The sequence below is a fragment of the Maniola jurtina genome, chromosome 17, assembly GCF_905333055.1.
Source record: "Maniola jurtina chromosome 17, ilManJurt1.1, whole genome shotgun sequence".
Taxonomy (NCBI): Eukaryota; Metazoa; Arthropoda; class Insecta; order Lepidoptera; family Nymphalidae; genus Maniola; species Maniola jurtina.
In genome coordinates this window covers 12,626,020-12,648,347 of record NC_060045.1, presented here as the reverse complement: position 1 = coordinate 12,648,347, position 22,328 = coordinate 12,626,020, and the positions used below count along the sequence as shown (strand labels likewise).

General features: G+C 36.7%; 1 protein-coding gene across 1 annotated transcript in view; it reads right to left on the bottom strand.

The window, feature by feature from the left end:
* LOC123873720 (bone morphogenetic protein receptor type-1B) overlaps positions 1-22,328 on the bottom strand; it is a 168,584-nt gene that overhangs the window by 28,446 nt on the left and 117,810 nt on the right. The gene's annotated exons all lie outside the window — the stretch shown is intronic.

The following is a 22,328-nucleotide window of genomic DNA, read 5'->3' as shown; positions in this document are numbered from 1 at the left end:
AAATTTATTCCTGTACTTGAGCTATAAGCCTACGTACCCGCCAAATTTCATGATTCTAATCTAGGTCAACGGGAAGTACCCTATAGGTTTCTTGACAGACACGACGGACGGACAGACAGACACACAGACAAGAAAGTGATCCTATAAGGGTTCCGTTTTTTCTTTTGAGTTACGGAATCCTAAAAACATACAATTTTTGACAAATAACAACGCCGATTAAAGTAACTTATCGACACACTTACAGACATATTGATTTAATTATTAATTTCGGCCGTAAATCTATCACTGATGTAATCCACTAACCATATTAAAACCCATATTTAATTGTTGTTAAATTTTATGATAAATGAAAATAAGGCACGGTTTAAGAACTTATAATAATTAAATACAATCGTAAATAAATAAATCGTCCTGTATACTACAATAATAAACAACATTGAAATCTAGTACAAGTACGTACAAATATTTAGAGATATAAAAATAAATGGATATATTGATATTATTTATTAACAGGCAGGTATGGAGATAACCGTCCAGTCGGACGCGAATTTTGTAAATATTGTGATAGCGTCGGTTATTTGCACCGGATTCAATGAACTTTGCCAATGTTGCACGAGTAGATAAGTTTTGGATTGAGATTTATGGAACGTACTTAGTTGCGAAGTTTCTCTACGTTACAAATCAGAAATAAGGACCCGTAGGAGAACCAGAGTAACCGATATAGCGGGCTGCGAAGTAGAAGTGGCAATGGGCAGGGCACATAGTTTGAAAAACGAGCCCTAAGGTGAACATCAGGCAGACGACTTGAAGGAACTAGGGAGCCGCTGGATTCAGGAAAGAGTCTCTAAAGAGATCTATGTAACAAGACTAGAAGACCCTATAAATAATTCAATCAAGTTAATTCGGAGTTAATTTAGTCTAAATATATAATAAAGAAAAAGGCTAGCTTTAAGTTTTATTGTAATATTTTCAATAAAAAAGGTTATGAATTAAAAAAAAAAAAAAAAAGGAAAACCTGACTGATTGATCTATCAACGCACAGCTCAAACTACTGGACGGATCGGGCTGTAGTTTATCTGACGTAAACATTAGATAAGAAAGGATTTTTGAAATTCAACCCGTAAAGGGCTAAAATAGGGATTTGAAATTTGTGTAAGTCCACGTGTACGAAATCGCGGGAGTAAGCTATGGGACGGCAAATCCAAAACTAACTTTATTTTTTTCAATTTTTGACTTCAGTTTGCGACACTGAGTTTTTTGTATATTCATTTTATGAATCATAAAAGACATAAACCCATGTTTCATCAGTAATAAAATTATTATTATTATTGCTACCAATGGTAAACTACAGTTAAGTAAGTGTCAAATGTCAAAATTCTTCCAACGAGAAAATTCTCCGATATTAAAAGCCTTCATCAAAGAACATTTGTGTGATAATTTTATTCACGCCGAGTGTAGTTAAGGTAAATTCGTATGCCGTTTAGCATCGGGATGAGTCATTGAATAATGTATTAGTTGTCAACAGCATACGGGTATTTAATTCGAGCTATAATCCAAATCCTGCTATGGACTATGGACTATAGATTATAGTCCGTGGCACGTGCCTTCCCATCGAGCTATTTTATTGCTTTGAGCGTATTAGAATAGCTCTCTGACTTCGGCGTAGCTGTGGTATTTTATGCGCCTACCAACGGCCTACGAGTTTTTATTGATGACAGGTTTAGCTTTGGTATAAAAATCTTCTGTAATAATCCTAATAAAACTTCGAGATGCCATCATAAAGCACATTTTTTTGATAAAATAAAAAAAAAAAACATAAATCCACATTATCCATATTATAAGAGTGAAAGTGTGTCTGTCTGTTTGTCTATCTGTCTTCACGCCGTTTCTGTTTAACTGATTTTGAAGTTAAATAGCTTGCATTTCGGAGACGGACACATGCTACTTTTCATCTCGGAAAGTCAAAGAGTCAAAATTTCCGAGTTCCGCAGGATTTTACGGAAAGAGTCGCGGGAATCATCTTGCCGGAAAAAGAATAAAAAAAAAAACGATAGCTCAAAGTAATTGCACTGAATACATAAAATAATCATCTTTTTAAAATGATTTCCAAATCACGTATTTTGTATTCATTAAGGCTTTTAAAATTATTGGTTTCCCAATGTTTACTTTCCATTATAATTAAAATGGAGGTCCAAATTAAGCTTGCTGCAGGCCATTGTACGAGCTAATGCATTTTGCTTGTTCGCAAGTTTGCAAAGTTTCGTGTAAGACTATAAAGTAAATGGCACTGGTTCTGCCGGCCTATTGCTTAAAAGCAGCTAACCCCAGTTATCGCTAAAATAACAATTATTTTTAAAAACTGATGTTTCTAAAAAAATATGCTACTGTAACGCCACACCGCCTCAGCCAATCGCAACGCGCCAACGCCAACCAGACTATCCGAGTCAAGCCGAGCCAAACGCCGGCCAATCATAGCCTAGCGGCCATTGAACGCCAACGCCAGCGCCATTGACAGCCGAACGCCACTCAGCAACAACTGCCGAATGCCTTCGGTGGGGATAACGCCATATAAAGCCATGCGAGCTCATTTTTAGGATTATTATTGTATCGTACGCATTATAAGCTGAAATACTGCCGGTCTCTGTAAATAAGTGTAATAAGTGTGTAATAAATGTGTAATAAGTAAATAAGTGTAGTAGTAACAAATATATGAGAGTAATTATTAGTGTGTTGAGTGAAGTGATAAAATAAATTAGTGCGATTATACTGATTTGCTCTTTTTATTTAAACCCACTGTTTCATCTCAGAAGTGGGATTAATAAAGAAAGTTATGATGCATAATCGCGCCAATTAATTCGGCAAATACATGCCGGCTACTTTGTTCCTCCGCAAGAGGGAAACGAATCACCGTGTAAAAATCAAGCGACAATGAAGATCGTCCACTTCTGGGGCCCGGAAGGTCCTTAGAAGAGTTTTGAACCGGAGGTACATTCATCTGCAGCGTGCATGGTTTCTACGCCCGATGGCAACCTACCCTCAACTTCTACGCGTAATAACTGAGGTATGATCCATTCATTATTCCATTTCAAATTTTAATCCCGTTTTTAATGATATTGATGCATAGTGTAATGAGGTTGATCGTGTTTGTAACCTCTACTGATGAGATGACCGTGAAAGGTTAATATTGCTAACACCCTGTTTGAGGTTATGAAATTAGTATTAGGGCACGCGGGTTATGATAGGTGGTCATTATACGCTCGCGGATAGAGTGAATGGTTTGAGTGATAGCTGAAGCTAAAAATATAACTATAATTTGTGGCATATCTGACCGTCAAATAAAGGTTTAGGTTTAAAGACGTATTCTCATAAAAAAAAGGTCATTTACATGAGAAAATAAAGTTTACAATATTCGCCATTTAATGAAGTACTCATTCAGCGCATTTGCTGAAGTAATTCGCATTACTCATAATGTGAGCAGCTAATTATTCAGTTTTAAATGGATTGGATGAGTGTACATTTTTTTTATGTGTGCAGGTATTTTGTTGTACAGTTTAGCTCCTTCATAGGTAAGGGTTTTTCTGCCATAAATTGTTCTAGTTTTGGGTAAGGCAAGATAGCTAACTCGACGATTAATTTTTGTGAATGTGATATTCGTGTGTATTGTTTTATTTACAGTTTTCCTAACAAAAATACACGTGCTGTATGTATATAACTGATGAAATAAAGGCGGTAAATACTAATGCTAAAATTTCAACCAATTTATTTAGTCAACTTTTTATCGAATTAGGTAAAAACCCGCTCAACCATCCACTTTTCACGTTGCATCTCGCCGAGATACCCGCAATTTGAATTCGCAGTTTAATTCTAGAGTGCTACCGGTACGAAAAAGTTAACAAGTAATTCAATAAGTTAAATAGTAAAAAATAAAAACTCCCGACTGCTGTTTGCGCTGCATATTTTTCGGCTCTTACATTAAATCGTATAAAATCCACCACATTGATTGTTTAAAGAATTTTATGTATCCATTGACACACACGCCATCAAGACGAATGACGTATCATTTATCAAAATCGGTTAAAATTGTTGAGAGGTTATGAACTGACACAAATACATACTGATTAAACGCCTAATCCCTACTTTTGCAGCAATTAATAAAAAAAAATCTAGTATATCGGATGGTAACAATAGTTCTCAGACTACCCGCAAATTTCAACCAGAAGTTTTTAAGAAACAAGCTTTGACGCTATTAGTGTTTTTATTTGCACAAGGCTCAGTCATAGTATAAGGTTCTATAAACCTTTAAGGTTATTTTTTTCGCGTCGTCAGTGATATTCCCGCTGCAGTCATACAGACAACACTGGGTACGTGTGGGGTACCTATAAATTATTTTTAAGGGTACAATAATATCATTTACGTCAGAATCGGTTGATGAACACTTTCAGTGTGCTCAAACTCAGTTTTGCATATAGCATGGCGATCGCAATTTGAATGTAAAATCGAATTATTTTATGATATTCACTTTTGAGTTTCTTGTGAAATTGATTTTCATGTGGTTATATGATTGTTATGTAATATGAATATAGATCTTCATAATTGGGGCAGACGTACTTTATGAATCGACTGGGAGCTACTTGTAGTCAAACAATAATATTGTGCTTATCTTTCTTTTCTCGGAATTTTTGGTGAGTTCGTGAAGTGCAAACGTCATCGCCTACGATGGTCACCACTGATGCTTTGCTGTGCGCTGTGTGCCTGATGCCGAGCGCGTCACTGCGAGGCACCTCATCGTGGCGCGCTAACGATGCAGGGTTGCAGCCAATGGGTATCTATAAGCCGCCACATTGTCGCCTATTTGGGGTCACATAAGCGCTGTTAAGCGTTTATGCTGTATGGTATGACTGTTCTTTTATTTTTACTAAAAGTTAGTGTTTATGAAGTCTGTACGTATTGTAACTTGTAGTTTAAATCACATTCTTTGAATGATTGAGAGCATAGTAAGTAGATCTTACTCACGGCTTTGGGACTGTCTCGTATAATATACAAGCCAGTGGCACAGCGTATGAGTAAATACAAATAGGTAGTGTAATGTAGGCAGAATCGGGCACTTGGAGGAAACGTAATAATAATTATTACCAGTTAGACATCCTTATGATTTTGATAATGCTTTTGTCATTTTAGAAAAAAAAGTAGTGCTTGTAGGCAGCATGTACGTTACGTACTTTTGCCAACAAGCTTTCAATCGAGTCAATTTTATCATTCTACCTTTAGATTGTCGGTCCAATCATAATGTAAGTAGAAAGTTCAAGTGGCACTTTTAATTATAGCCATGATTTAGCTTTGTGCCGTTCATTGTTAGTCAGGTGGACCGGACGTACCGTAAGAATTTTCACTAAGCCGACTAGACTGACATTTTACATAATATCTTGAGTTCAGTTGGTGTTAGTATGCCTGCCTGGTTATGTAGCTTACATAGTAGGGAATAGGAATGGAATAGAAAACTGTTATTTAACTGATGATCCTGTATTACCTAAATTCAATCGTGAACTGTTTTCGGAATTACATAGATGCCGAAGTGAAGACAGTAGCCAAGTCTTACTTTCTGCCGCCAAGTCTTACTTTCTGCCGCCAAGTCTTACTTTCTGCCGCCAAGTCTTACTTTCTGCCGCCAAGTCTTACTTTCTGCCGCCAAGTCTTACTTTCTGCCGCCAAGTCTTAGGTACTTTCTGCCGCCAAGTCTTACTTTCTGCCGCCAAGTCTTACTTTCTGCAGCCAGGTCTTACTTTCTGCAGCCAAGTCTTACTTCATGCAGCCAGGTCTTAATTTCTGTAGTGAGGTCTTACTTTCTACAGCCAGGTCTTACTTTCTGCAGCCAGGTTTTACTTTCGGCAGCCAAGTTTTACTTTCGGTAGCCAAGTTTTACTTTCGGTAGCCAAGTTTTACTTTCGTAAGCCAAGTTTTACTTTCGGTAGCCAAGTTTTACTTTCGGTAGCCAAGTTTTACTTTCGGTAGCCAAGTTTTACTTTCGGTAGCCAAGTTTTACTTTCGGTAGCCAAGTTTTACTTTCGGTAGCCAATTTTTACTTTCGAAAGCCAAGTTTTACTTTCGATAGGAGTACTTTCATCTCGTTGCTCGTTGAGAGATCTCCCTGCAAGGATTTAAGTGAGATTCCTTTTCAAGCCAGAGTAATAGCATTCACAGCTTCACGAGAAGCTATTCACTTCCTTTCTACAAGCCAGTCTGTTGACGGTTTTTCTTTCAAAAATGTCTCTAAAGTAAAACGTGGAAAAATAGTACAACTGAAAAACGATAATAATTTATAAATTAAATAATGTTCTTTTGTTTCGTCTTGGTTTTAAAGTGGATAAGATTGCAGTTTAGATCACAGACCAATAGCATTGGATTAGAATTTTGTAGAATTCATACTGACCACATTTTGTAAAACCATTTTGTAAGACAGCGAAAGGATATCGCTCATCAGTAGTATAGGTACAATTTGATTATTACAGATGCTTTTGCAAAATTGGTTACTAGCCGAAAACGATCAATTTCGTAGAATATTATACATAATTTGGCTTATTTGAACATCCTAGCAAACTTATAAAGTGACTATAACAATGCTTTTACTAGTAGACATTTTAGAGTTTTCGAGTGTCGACTGATTAATAGTTAGGTATGTTTTGACCTCCATGATACTACCACGAGCCAAGTGCCTAGTCAAGCCAAGCCAAGCACTAGCCAGACCATGTTAAACGCGTTGTGCCACAGGCCCTAGCGAGACTGCGAATAAAATGATTGGACAAACTGCTTACTTGATATTATTTGGACTACTGACAATACTCTCAAAGAATGTGCTATCCATAATTTGGTATTTACCTAGGTCACGATGCGATGTTGCTATTAATTTAAATTAGTAAACTCGGGGAGGTTATGCGTAACAAGGCAAATGCTCGGTAAAGGATAGCAAGCGATAGGATAAAGCTAACTAGATAATGTAACTGACAAAATTAATATTTCATTTAATTATAACAAAGGAATTTAGTTATTTAGTGGCAAGTTCTCACAAGCATTGCGACAAAACTAAACACTGATAGCATTTACTCAGGTTCATTTTCGTAACCAAGCTGGTAGGCATTAAGAGAACCCGCAGTGTTAAGGGATTTCGAGGCTACAAAGCTTGTACATGCCTGAGCAGACTCTTTAAAGCCATATCACAGCACCTACGGTTCTTATAACCAACAGTGCTAACTGTTCCGATAATTAACTTGAAACCGAAGACCTTATTGAGCTATTGCCTACCAGAAAGCTAACCAAGCATTTTCCCATTGCGGGAGCAATTCATTGTTTCAGGACGGCCGAATGTAACGCCACACCGCCTCAGCCAATCGCAACGCGCCAACGCCAACCAGACTATCCGAGTCAAGCCGAGCCAAACGCCGGCCAATCATAGCCTAGCGGCCATTGAACGCCAACGCCAGCGCCATTGACAGCCGAACGCCACTCAGCAACAACTGCCGAATGCCTTCGGTGGGGATAACGCCATATAAAGCCATGCGAGCTCATTTTTAGGATTATTATTGTATCGTACGCATTATAAGCTGAAATACTGCCGGTCTCTGTAAATAAGTGTAATAAGTGTGTAATAAATGTGTAATAAGTAAATAAGTGTAGTAGTAACAAATATATGAGAGTAATTATTAGTGTGTTGAGTGAAGTGATAAAATAAATTAGTGCGATTATACTGATTTGCTCTTTTTATTTAAACCCACTGTTTCACTACGTAAAATATTTAGTTTGTCATTTTTTGGGGTAAGCCGCTATTTAGGCGGCGAGATCAATTATTGTACAATTTCGTTTATTTATTTTTACAAAGTTTTTCAAAAGTTTCTATTATACACCTAATTATTTTAACAAAAAAAACACTAACTAGTTTTCTATCTATACTATACAAATTTTCGTTACCTCGTGGAATGGAGCCAGGAATACTGGCTGCATTTCAGTGCTGAAAAAACAGTTAGCGCAAAAAAAGAGACAGCCATGGATATCGTTAGAACCAATAGTATGTCCTACATAATATAACTATTAACTATGTATTATGAAACAAGCCCTAAAGCTGCGTTGGTATGTTAGTCCCATAAAAAATTCGCGACGATTTCTGTAAAATATCTACCTAAAATCAAATTGTCGCTAGTAATAAGTAAGTACTTAACATAAATGACTGTTGGTACTTTACTCAAGTTATCTAAAAGGTTGATTAATGTTATTGCTTGTAACTAACATGTTGTATAACTATTTAGAAATGTTGAACACGTTGAATAAACATTTTCTAAGTGTCATAAATATTAAATAAGTACATACACATATGTATGTGTAAACAAATACATGTGCCGAGACAAATACTTGCATTGATATGATAACACCGAGTACCACAGACTAGCAAACATACAGTTCGGATTTCAGAGCCATGAGCTTAGAAATTGAGTTACTGGCATTTTCACTGCAGTGGCCTTAGATCCCGTCAGTTTTTGGATATTCCACTTTTTGCTACACTGATTTATGCTTTAACAGGGCTCTCTCCGTCACTCGTTTCATACAATCGTAGTTACAATTTCTTTTGAATATTAAGCAACCAAAGTCCATGAAATTTTGCAGACATATTCTAGAAACTAATATCTGTGTCTGTGGTGTTTTAGATTTCTCTAAAAATATGTAGTTTTAAAATTACAGGGGCTCAAAGATTTGTATGAAAATTTTAAGACCGCGTAACTTTGAAACCGAATATTTTAACAGAAATCTGGAAAACCACAGACATAGATATCCTATCCATATCCTAGAATATGTCTGCAAAATTTCATGGACTTTGGTTGCTTAATATTCAAATGAAATTGGAACTACGATTGTATGAAACGAGTGACGGAGAGAGCCCTCTTAACGCTAAATACTTAATAGGTATTAAATTCACATCAAAAATTGCGGACCAATCAAAACCAGAATTCGATCCTGCGCGTCTTTCTTGGGTAAAATAAATAGTTTGAGTAATTAGTAGTTTTTTTTTAAATAATTTTTTATTAGATTTGAACAAAAATTATTGTAACATGGACTATTAAAAAATGAATTTTAATTAGTAATTGATATAAAATAATGTATATTATGAATAGTAAATGACTATGACTATCGTACCTGGAGAGTCTTATTTTACTAAAAATACTAAGCGACTGTTGATGCCATCGCATCCAACACGTTACAGTTATCAATACCGTGATACTTAATGACTGGCTACGGGTACATCAGATCCCTAACGTAAAATGATTATTTCATTTTAAATTATTTTTAATTTTATACTGTATTTGCATTTTTACTGTTTATATGGGTCCCTGACCTGCAATAAAACGATTCTATTTATTTTTATTTTATTTTATTTTTAATGAGCCGCAGGTTCAAAATTCGAATACTGCCGGTTTTGCAATTTTTGGTACTTATTTAAAACTAGAAATGCGACTTTTATTGCCAGTTCTCGCGTCACTACGCAACAGAACACGGCCCTAATGTGTTTGTATCTTTGATTAGATTAGTGCAATGGTGGCCTGAAATGTACGACTGTGTCCCAACTGTACAGTCGATAAATTGTGGCACTTATATGTATGTTGAACCTAAAGATTACTGATTTATTTGTATACCCCAAATAGACACTTAAGTTTAAAATTGTAACTCTATTACAGTAGATAAGGTTTAAATATACCTATCAATAAAACAATAATAGTAATCATGTGCTCGTTTGCGAGCCGCGTTTCTCTGTGCTGTGCACCTATCTAAGTACACCTAGTAATATTATAAAGAGGTAATGTTTGTAAGTTTGTTGGTAAGGTGTAATCTCTGGAATTACTGAACCGATTTAGAAAATTCTTTCACCAGTGGAAATTTACATTATTCCTGAATGACAAAGGCTATATTTTATTTTCAAAAAAATTACAGATCCCTATGTAAATTGTACTAAACTACCCCCGCGAAATCAGGGCGCGTCGCTAGTTGCTTATAAAAAATTTATAACATCTAAATAACCTTTAAATCGGTTTTCATCTTCATTATTATTAGTTGAATTAATGTAGCCAACGATTGTTAATCATTCTCTGTGAAAAATAGCCTGTGAAATCGCCGTGAAAGAAAATCATTAGCCAATGAAAATGATTTCAAAGTAGCAATGATGTCCATCTCTGATTTGTTAAGATTACAGCCAAGCGCGAAATGTGATCGATAAGTTAAAACAATAGTGTGGTTGCAGCCTTAGCACTATCAGTAATGAATGGCCGAGTGCAATCGATTACAAAAGAGGCGATAACAATGCGACTCGTCATTCACTATTCGCAGCTACAATAAGTAGGTATAAGTAATAACAACATTCTCTATATGATCCGATACGATGTCGTATAGGCGATCCGTACTAATACTTTTTATTTTCTCTCTCGTCTGGCATTACAAAGATTAGCCAATGTCAAGTTTGTAGTTATTTGTAGTTAGTTAAACTATAGTAAACAAGTTAGTTAAACTATACAAGTGTGGACCCCGTCTGTGTCGGCGCTCGCCGACATACGCACGGCACCCCCTTAGAACGCTTTCCAGTCAGTTTTAACAAAAAAAAAACTCTCCAAAAAGGCAGAGCACGCCCGCCAGCTAACACCAACACAGACGAATTCCCGTACTAATACTGTAGCTCGGTTGCGGTAGAATGACAGCTACAATGTCACGACCGCAATCACCTCTGATTGGTCGATGCTCGCTCACTATTGGCTACAATGTATTGTTGCAAAAAGAATATTTACCATAAATCCAACCAATCACAACAATTTGAGACTGTAATAAATGATTGATCTAGTTTTACTGAAATCAACCCGCTGGTTATCTTGGAAAAATAAATGTATAGCACATCTTTGGACTTCTTTAAATTCTTGTGGGAACTCTGGTCAATGGAATTTGGACTTAGGTTCTTTAAATTCTTGCGGGAACTCTGATTTTCTGGCCAATCCAATTTGAATAAATGATTTAGCTTTTACTCTGGGATAAAAGTATCCTATGTCCGTCTTCGGGTTAATATCTACATTATGCAAAAAATTACGTCGATAAGTTCGTTGCACCGTTGCGACTTGATTGAACGACAAACCAACTAACAAACACACTTTCGCATTTATAATATTATGGTATGGGTAGTGATATCTATCACTCACGGTAGTTTAAACGCGAAATGGTAACTCTCGAACGGAACACATTTACGCATTATGCTAAGATATCAGTTGCGTCACTGGACGTTTCCGTCCTGCGCCGACGACGAGTTTCCCAGAACACTGCAACTTGTCTTGTTTATGATTTATGGTAAACAGATGTGAAAGAGTTATCTTGAGTAGACTTGATAACGAATGACAACAACAAAGAAATAACCATCAGTCTAAATATATACAAGTGTAAATTAAAAATTTATAACACCCCCGACAAGTGAAGGTTACAGTAACTAGAAAAGAGCTGATAACTTTCAAACGGCTGAACCGATTTTCTTGGATTATAGCTAAGAACACTCTCGATCAAGCCACCTTTCAAACAAAAACAAACTAAATTAAAATCGGTTCATTAGTTTAGGCGCTACGGTGCCACAGACAGATACACAGATACACACGTCAAACTTATAATACCCCTCTTTTTGGGTCGGGGGTTAAAAAGGAAACGGTGCTAGTGTGGGAGTTTGCTGTTTGCGATAGATCATCGACGCACAGCTCAATCGGGCTGTAATTTGGCAAGAACGCACGAAGTCAGAATTATGGCTAGGGTAAACAATTGTTATAAAATATTCCATAAACCAAAACAATTTTACCGGAAGATAACGTCAAACTTAATAAATTATAACAAGATTAACCTATCTACTCTACTTCATCATGCTAGACTGTGGAAAAATATGATAAAAACTAGGCCATTTAATCATAAAAAAAACATGATTACAGTTTTGTTCTAAAATTTGTATAAACTTTTACTTGGATTAGAACATAGGTATACATAATATTATTTATGCGTTACTTAAACGACAGGAGATGGATGCAGCCTAAGGTGGAGCGCGCCTGTTTAAGAGGGCTCTCTCCGTCACTCGTTTCATACAATCGTAGTTCCAATTTCATTTGAATATTAAGCAACCAAAGTCCATGAAATTTTGCAGACATATTCTAGAAACTAATATCTATGTCTGTGGTTTTCCAGATTTCTGTTAAAATATTCGGTTTCAAAGTTACGCGGTCTTAAAAATTTTCATACAAATCTTTGAGCCCCTGTAATTTTAAAACTACATATTTTTAGAAAAATCTAAAACACCACAGACACAGATATTAGTTTCTAGAATATGCCTGCAAAATTTCATGGATTTTGGTTGCTTAATATTCAAATGAAATTGGAACTACGATTGTATGAAACGAGTGACAGAGAGAGCCCTGTTAAAAGGTCACTATTCACTCTTCTTTTAATTCGATATTCGAGTCATTCGAGTCATAGATAGGCCAAACAAAAGCGATGCGCAAAGTAAACATCAGCCTTCAATATGAAATTGATGAGGAGTCTGAAAGCTTTTCTTTTTAACAATATAGTCTTGCGCTTGACTGTAATCACACAAAACAGCAGGAGATGATGCAGACTAAGGTGGAGTGCACCTGCCTAGAAGTTTACTGTTCACTCTTCTTTTGAAGTCCATATTTAATCATAGGCCAAAAATAAACCGATGTGCAGCCCTGTATAAAGTACAACTTAAGCCGCGGACTTCGTCTGTGATGGCGTTTGCTGGCGCGCGTGCTGTGATTGTTTGGAGTGTTTTTTTTTGTTAAGAGTGGCTGGTTTATGTGTTAGTTGGTGTTTTTTGGTGGTGGAACTGACTGGGAAGCGCTCTAAAGGGGCGCCACGCGTGTGTTGGCGGGCGCCGGCGCAGACGGAATCCATACTTGTATAAATTCAATAACTTGAAAATATCACAAACTTGACATTGGCTAATCAGAGTAAAGCCAGATTTAAAGAAAAAAAAAAACTTAAGCCTCGTATATGAAATTGATGAGAAGCCTAAAACATAAGTCGCATATTCGACTGATAAGATTCCTCCGAAAAATTCCATCGAAGGCCAAACAAAAGCGATGCGCAGTTGTTCGGCCAAATGTCCAGATAATCCTAATTACAGGGGCGCGGCCGCTATCACGCCCGATACAAACCTATCAGGTGCCCCGAATGTGATGATAACAGCTTGTTCAACATGTCACGCGCATTGATAGTGATTTGGTGAGTACAATACAAAATACAAGCACTTAATTGCCTTGTGCCGTGATATCCTAATGGTTAAGAGTTAACACGTCCTCCTATTCGGGAAATCGGGGGTTTTATCCCGGGTCGGGCCTTAAACTTATTGTAGTTACGTGCGTTTTATGTATATAAATATCATACGAGTATATAATATCAAATAGTAATGTAGATACAAGTTATCCCTTGACTGCAATCTCACCTGGTGGCAAGTGATGATGCACTCGAAAATGGTAGCGGGCTAACCTGTTAGGGGTATTGGAAGTTTCATTAAGCCCGTACCATTGGTTTCTACAGGGCATTGTACGAGAACGCTAAATCGCTTAGCGACACAGCTTTGTCGGTAGGGTGGTAACTAGCCATGGCTGAAGTTTCCACAATCACACAATTCTTTTCCTTCTTTATATAAACGATCTCCCTGACATTATAAAACACGAATGCATACTTTTCGCTGACGATACTACCCTATTAATTAAATCTAAACAACGTCAAAATATAAAGAGTGAAGTACAAGGCGCACTAATGGATGTGGTAGGCTGGCTTAATATAAATAATTTAAAAGTAAATATATCTAAGACTAATATAATGCAATTTCAAACATATAAAACTAAAACACAAAACCTTGATATTAAATTTAATGATGTGAGAATTGAAGAAGTAGATGACATTGTTTTTTTGGGAATTACTATAGATAAGTATTGTAATTGGAAGGCACATATTCAGAATTTATGCACAAAATTACATAAGTATGTCTATGCTTTGGGTCGTATTCGACAAATAGTTTCAGTTGAGGCATCACTGTTGGCCTACCATGGATATGCCTCATCTTTGTTAAGATATGGAATAATACTTTGGGGAAATTCCACCAATGCACTAGAAGCTTTTAAGGCGCAAAAACGCTGTATTAGGTCTATTTGTAATGCTGATTTTACTGACAGTTGTAAGCCTTTATTCAAAAAACTTAAAATATTGCCTCTCCCATGTTTATATATTTATGAAGTTTGCATATTTGTCCGTAAATATCCCCAATACTTTAAACTAAAGACAGAAATAAAACCGAGCAGTAGACATAAAAATAAAATTTGTATACCAGCACAACGATTGGCTTTATATACGAAGAATGTGTACTGTGCGGCAATACGTATCCATAACCATCTACCGTCACACAGTTATGCAATGAGCCTTACTTCTTTTAGATGTTATTTATTTAAATTTTTATTAAACAAAGGTTATTATGATGTTAATGAATTTTTGAATGACAAATTTTAAATAGTGAATGCAATAATTAATAATAATTTGACATGTTAATATAATAATAAGTTGACATTTGTTACATTAAATAAATTCAATAAATTTTGCACGCCATGCTTGGCAGAATATGCGGTTCCACATAATGTTTAAGACCAATGTACTTGTATATTATACCATATTCTAGCAAATAAACACTTCTTATTCTTATTCTTATTCTTATTCCAACCAGCTCAGACCATAGACAATTTAAAAATTATAACATTCCAAATTTCCCCTGCTGAGAATCGAATCCGAGACCTCTGACTAATAAGGCTCACCATTGAGCGGGAGGTCATCAAAAACTTCTTAAAATAACTTAAAAAAATTGAAAATATGTATTTTTTGATATTTCGAAATAGTTGTCTATCGTTTTTGTAAAAGCTTATTTATTTATTCAAGCGTTGGTACTTTATGTAGAAGATAAAATCTTGTAACAGATGAAAAATCTGCAAGCATCGACGGCGATAATATGACTAATGTACTGAACGCGAAATTTGGCAACCAAACAAGGTTACCGGCTATTATCTTGATCGTACTGATAAGATGCCTAACTGTATCACAAAACTTGTTGTTATTGCGATCACCGCGACTGATGATCATCATCATCATCACATTAAATAGAAATAGAACAATTTTAGGGTTCCGTATCTATAGGAAAAACGGAACTCTTATAGGATCACTTTGTTATCTGTCCGTCTGTCGTGTCTGTCAACAAAACCTATAAGGTACTTCCCGTTGACCTAGGATCACTATAGGTTTTCTTGATAACCACGCCAGACAGACAGACAACAAAGTGATCCTATAAGGGTTACTTTTCTTCTTTTGAAGTACGGAACCCTAAAAACGAGTAAGAAACTCAGCAATTGCTCTTTTCAAAGATTCAATCGACCTTATCGATGTAGACTGTTGAACATAGGCCTCCCATAATAAGTGCTAAAATAACCTGTCATCAGCCTTCCTCATCCAACGCACGCACGCACGCACGCACGCACGCACGCACGCACGCACGCACGCACGCACGCACGCACGCACGCACGCACGCACGCACGCACGCACGCACGCACGCACGCACGCACGCACGCACGCACGCACGCACGCACGCACGCACGCACGCACCCACACACACACACACACACACACACACACAAATACAAACTTTCACCTTTATAATATTAGTGTGATTAAAGCAGCAGCCATTCTTATTCCTTCGCTCTTCGTAGTTCCACGGGACAGCAGTCCGACACGACCGGAGATAGACCAGGCCCATGACCAAAGGTTTTACGTGCTTTCCAAAGCACTGGGATGTAACTTGCCAAACTGACAACCAGGCAGTTACCGAGAATTTCTTGACCGAAAAATCTAGTAACTTAATTTTCTTGTCGCCTGATTGAGCTTATGGTTCGACTCCACTATCGAGATTCGGTAAATGATTCTTGGTATCGTGTGGCCGGTGACAATCGTCGTATCGTTCCGCACATTCGCGCTAACCAGATTGGTATCGAATGGTCCGATTGGTGCGAATAAAGGTTTTTCAAAAATCCCACTTGATTTTTGATCCCCTTTGTATTTCCGGGATATAACATGTCCTCCACCACAGGGAGGACCATTCGCTGTCAAGGAATATCGGCAGTCTTTCGGCCGGCTGATTTGCCAAAATTATTTCAAAACTAGCCGATGCCTGCGACTTTGATTTTCCGGGATAAAAAAGTAGCCTATGTGCTAATCCACGATATTATCTATTTCCATTCCCAATTTTCTGCCAAATCCGTCTAGTTATAATATTAGTGTGGAGTGTGAAGTGTGATAGTGTGATTGCCGGACAGTGGAGCTGTACCATTAAGCTGGTGAACGCACAGATTAATCTCGCAGATACAATGTGTATAGTGGGCGATAATACCGGGCTGCCACTCAAACTGATCCGCGTCGGAATATTCAACTGCTGACTGACAATGGACAAATGCTTTCAAATGAGACGACAAAAACGTCACGGCTATGTAGGCGATAGAGATTTTGAATACATCTAAAAAAAACATCCTAGACGTTTTCTACGGACGAGACGCGAGAAAAGTGAACCAATTTTTTATAGACATACGGCCGTATTCACAATCGTTACTATGAAGTCTCACAATGCGCTTGAACGCATAGTGTAGGTTCCACCAATCAGATCATTGTAAATTGACGTGATACAGTCATCTGATTGGTGGAACCTACACTGTGCGTTCGAGCGCACTATGAGACCTCATAGTAACGTTTGTGAATACGGGTGTAACTTTTAGCTGCAATCAGACCCGAGACAAGTGATGATGCAGCCTAAGATAGAGCGCGCCTGCTAAAAGATGCATTCACTCTTGACATGAAGGTATCTAATATCTATATTGAGTGAAGAAGAAAACTGTTTGGCAAATATAGTCATATGGTAAAAGTAAAAGTTGTAAAAGTTGAATAAAAAATATTTTTGATCTATTTTTATTTTTAACAAGTGTAAATTAAAAATTTATAACACCCCCGAGAAGTGAAGGAACTAGAAAAGCGCTGATAACTTTTAAACGGCTGAACCGATTTTCTTGGATTATAGCTAACACTCTCGATCAAGCCACCTTTCAAACAAAAAAAAAAAAAAACAAAATTGAAATCGGTTCATTAGTTTAGGAGCTACGATGCCACAGACAGATACACAGATACACACGTCAAACTTATAACACCCCTCTTTTTGGGTCGGGGGTTAAAAATGTGCGAATCAGGTTATATTCGATGACACTAGTCCTTGACTAGTGCTTAGCGAACTGATCTGGAAGGGTTCATAGAGTCAGGATGCAGGACGTTAAATCAATTGTATTGTAAACATAATATTTCTACTCGCATTTACTTCATAGATTCCGAGAACTTGCAACAAGACTTTGTCGAACTTTTTCTAATCCTTTTCAATTAAAAGCAATTAAGCGGCGTTAAATCAATTTAGTTGTCAATTATCATCAATTAAGTAAGGTCCCACACAGTTCCGATCTCTAATTAATATCCTATAGCCAGCGGGTCTTACGAATTAATATAATAACTCTAAGCTATTGTTATTTTACCGATGAGCTTATTCCATCGACCCCGATGCCATACACTATTGCTAGACCAGATTTAGCATATAACAGTTCGTAGGCGACGTACAGCATACTCTGACTTGCGACCGCTTACACCTTATGATCACCAGATAAGGTTGGATTTTGCTTGTTTGATTGTAAATGTATGTTTGTAAAAGCAGTATAGCACGACAGGTGACGCCCACGAGCGTGAAAGTCGCCATCGCTTCGAGAGCTGCACAGCCTGAAGCGGTAGATACAATGATATCCAAAAATCAAAGATTATACCAATCCCCGGATATTAACTGTCAGTTTCCTAATTTTCTTGGATATTATCAATATCGTCATCTTCGTAAACAAATCGCCGGCTAACGACTGAGCACGCGTCTCCTTTCCGAATAAGGAGTCCACCACGCTGGCTCAGTGCGGATTGGTACACTATGTAGAACTCTCAGGCATGCAGGTTTGTTTGCGATGTATTTCTTCACCTTGCTTAAAACGCACAAAGATATATGTAGCTGCTATGTTTCCTGCCGGCTCTTATTTAAATCTGCTTTCCGAATTTGTAGTAGTCTTAAATTTTCATAAACGCCAATAGTTGGCCTGCAAGAAATGAAATATTTATCATCTATCCATTTAATTTCCATATTTTTGGATTGCTGCTTAAAATTGAAGTTTGTTGTGTCATTCACAAAATCTTGTAGTATTCAAGTGATAGGGAAATCGGCTCTTTTTATTGCAAAGCAGTTTTTCTAGATCTGTTACATTTAAGTTAGCCCTTTTTAGGAAAGTCTCCCTTTAATTTTGTGGTAAGCTTGGTACGACTAGCTCGTATCTTTGATTTTGTATATCAGTGTGTCGATAGCTTGATCAGTGTGGGGTCAACGGTTAATGGCTTGAATAATATAATCTAATACAAATAACAAGAAATATTAAATTAAAATGTTGCGTGACGAAATTAACGTTCATGCTTCATATACATACGACGGTACTCAATATTATGTTATGGGGCCTCAGGCGTGAAAGGTGACGTGTTATGGAGATTAATTTTCATTGGTATGATAGGTTCACCTATAATAACATTCCACGGGTCGTGATCTTAACAGACGACTCTCCATCACCATCACCATACAAACGTAGTTTCTTGAATTAAACTCGTTTTAGAAACTAATGTCTAGTTTTAAGGTTTAAAAATATTTGTATGTATATTTGAACCCATGCAACTTTAAAACAATTTATTTTAACAGAAATCTGGGATACCACAGACACAGATATTAGTCCCTAGAACTTGTTTACAAAATTTCATTGAGTTTAATTGGTTAATGATCAAATAAGAGCAAACTACGTTTGATCGGAGCGCACCACGAATAAACAAATATCTAAATAAATAATGTGGTTACATGTAATTCATTTGAAAATAAAACTAAAAATACTGATTTTAACCTATAATATGCGTAGTTTTATGATAAGAAAGCAAAAAACATTTCAATAAAATAATAAAATATACGATGAATGAACGTAGATAAAAGTGGTGCTGCTTTGTAAAGTAAATGTAGTCTTTACTTTTTATTCAGTGGCCTGTCAGTTATAAATTAAGAGTTGAGACAAGTCTTAGCAATAAAACTAAAAATTGACAGGTGGCTTTGAGGAAAAATCTTTAATGACGATGAGTCGATAAAAAATGATTATAAATCTCGATAAAGCAACTTTTCGAATCCTTTTTTGCATGGTGTCTTGAGTCTTGACTATTTTAAGTTTTAATACAGCGAATAACTGCACTATTCTGAATAATTTTAAATAGCGAACCTACGCCTAACCCTTCTTATAGTAGAAATTTTGTAGAAGGTAGGCACCTCTGTTAGCCTATTCAAAAATTACTCAAATCTAAAATTCAAACAGACAATGATAAAGTTTTAAAAAACCACCTGTTAAACGATTTGTCACACACCACGCACAAAAAATTATTATAAATATGCAGTGTCGAAGGAATAATTCATAGGCCCACCACGCTGACAGCGAAAAAACCTATCAAATAGGAGGTAATAAACTCGAAGTATTCAACCTTCAAGTATTATAAGTTTTTTATCATCCCTGCAAATATCTATCATTAGCTCTCAATGTGTCAGATATATTTACTGCGTGGATATGTTCACAAAATCAATCAATCTATCCTATGACATTTTTATTTTATAGATTTTCTTGCAGAGTTTGTTGTGGACTCTTTTCAGGCCTGCGCGCGTTTGATGTCTCGTAGCTTTAGTTTTAATTAATTATCACCACTATATCATCTTAAAAATCTCACAATACTGACCATCATAAGGAATACAATAGTACTTACTTTGAATAAATGATTTCAGTTTGAGTTTGAATTCGACACAAATCCTTTAGATTCTTTTTGTTCGATCACAAAGTTAGCCGTCGATCCCCATTGATCAATCAAAGTACCGATATTTTTAAAACTGTATGATCAGGGATATGGGTTTAACGGAACTACCATACCTATCCCCTACCCTTAATAAAAATTTTGACCTGATACACCTGATAAACCACCCAGATAAACCTGCGTTTATCTGGGTGGTTTAAACAGTGTGGTGGTGCTTAGCTACTGCTGTCTCAGATCGTAGCATTACGATATGACTGTAGCTAGAAAGTTAACTCTGCACTTCTGCAATCCATTGAAATCTAAGATCATTATGTAGATATATACACATATAATAAGTGTCTCTGTCGTGGATGTCAAAATAATAGAGTAGGCAGATGCCATAGATGTCTTCGGATGCAGTGGGCCGGAATCTTTATTATATGTAAATAGAAAAGTAGTCACGACATCAAATAAAACTGTGAACCGAATGGTTGTAAGTTACAACCACTTACTGCTTAGTATGAGTTTTTATATCTCGACAACGTTGATAGAATTCGAACGTCGAAACAAAATACCGCCAAATTAAAATGGACCTAATTTTTTTTTGAATGAAAGTAAAAAATTCAGTACCACCGAATTTAATTTCACAACAGGCAGCAAGCGCAGGCTATATATCAATCAATCAATCAGAATGACACAACACCACGGTCCTCCGCCTTCCTCATCCACCCACTTCCCACTACCTTCTTAAAGTTGTCAATCCAGCGGGTTAGAGGTCGTGCCACACTGCGTTTGCTGGTACGCAGTCTAGCTGTAGATATTATGGACAAACTGGCAAATCTTACTTTAACGCTGAAGTGCTTCGATGATCGAATATGGTCGGCCTCAGAATTCGAGTAGCAATTCCGCGTAACTATTGCATCAAAAACCAGTAGCTCTTATGACCTTTTTCTACAAACACACCACACACATTTTGTGCGTTGAAACAGCGCTCACACAGAGAACGCATAACCGTGCCACGCGAATATGATTATTAAGGTGCTACACGACTTACGGACTTTGACTGTACCTACAATATTTTATCTTATACTAAACCTACTGCTTAATGCAGTTCAGTTTATTAGAGACATCGCACAGTACAGAATTACGAAGTCTACGCGTGGGAGGATGATATGGACGATGAACTTTTGACCGGACGTGGAAAACTTGATCGCAGAGTTATTCTACAAAATGTGTCGTTTAATTTCTGGCAAGCTTGCTAAATTCCTTATGTCCAAAAATAAAACAATGCAGAGAATGACTTTCTAAAAGAATTTTGTAATAATTTAGACAGTTCAACGTAATAAAGATCGCCAAGAAAACAGAGTTCTTTTAATAAAAACAACTTTTAATAACAAAATACCAAACAAAACAAAAATTATAAGCGAAACAGAAGAGACATGGATAACGAAATTTAATTTTAAGGTAAGAAAACCAATAAATATAACAATAGGTTTTAGAGACAGAGTTAGTATTGATCCAAACTTCATAGTCGCTGATCGTTCCTTCCTGTGTTTGGGACAATACGCACAGAAACTTTCAGGTTTCATAAAATAACTAAAGTCTGGCACTCGCTGACTCTTAGTCCATTAACTACAGGATTATAAATTCAGCAAAGCACACAAATGGGGTAGCTATCAAAAATAGGCGATACTAATAATATTGCGGAAAGGAGATTAAAATCAAAGGTAAAGGAAAGTAGCAAGAAACTATTTAGAATATTCATAATTTAAATCACAAAAGGGTACATAAATTCGGAGCGGATATCCAATTAAAATTTAATAATCATTAAAATGATCTCGAAAAGGTTACCACGCGCGATCTACATTGAATACACTCATAAGTGCCATAAAGGGAAATGTGGCCAAATCACTCCGAGAGAGCGTTTCACCGTTTTGGAAGAAACTTTTTAGTTTTTACTGCGTCGTGGGCGTCTTCCGTGTCATTAGTGGCCAGCACTTGACGCCCCCCCAACAGAGAAAACACTGACTTATCGTTATATTATAAATTATAATGTTTATACTTAAAAAGTACTTACTACTATTTGCAATTCTTGAAACTGAGCCCGCATTGATACAATTACAATTGATTTGATTGACCTTACAATGCCTAATTGCAACTTACATTTCCTGAGGATGCTCCGGTGTCGGGGCGAAACGTGCGTCGAGTGGTTTTGGGATTTGTGTGGTGCTGCTACAGATTTGTTTGGTTTAGCGGATTATAGCAAATTAAGCTTTTAAGACTAAATCTTACGAACAATGCGT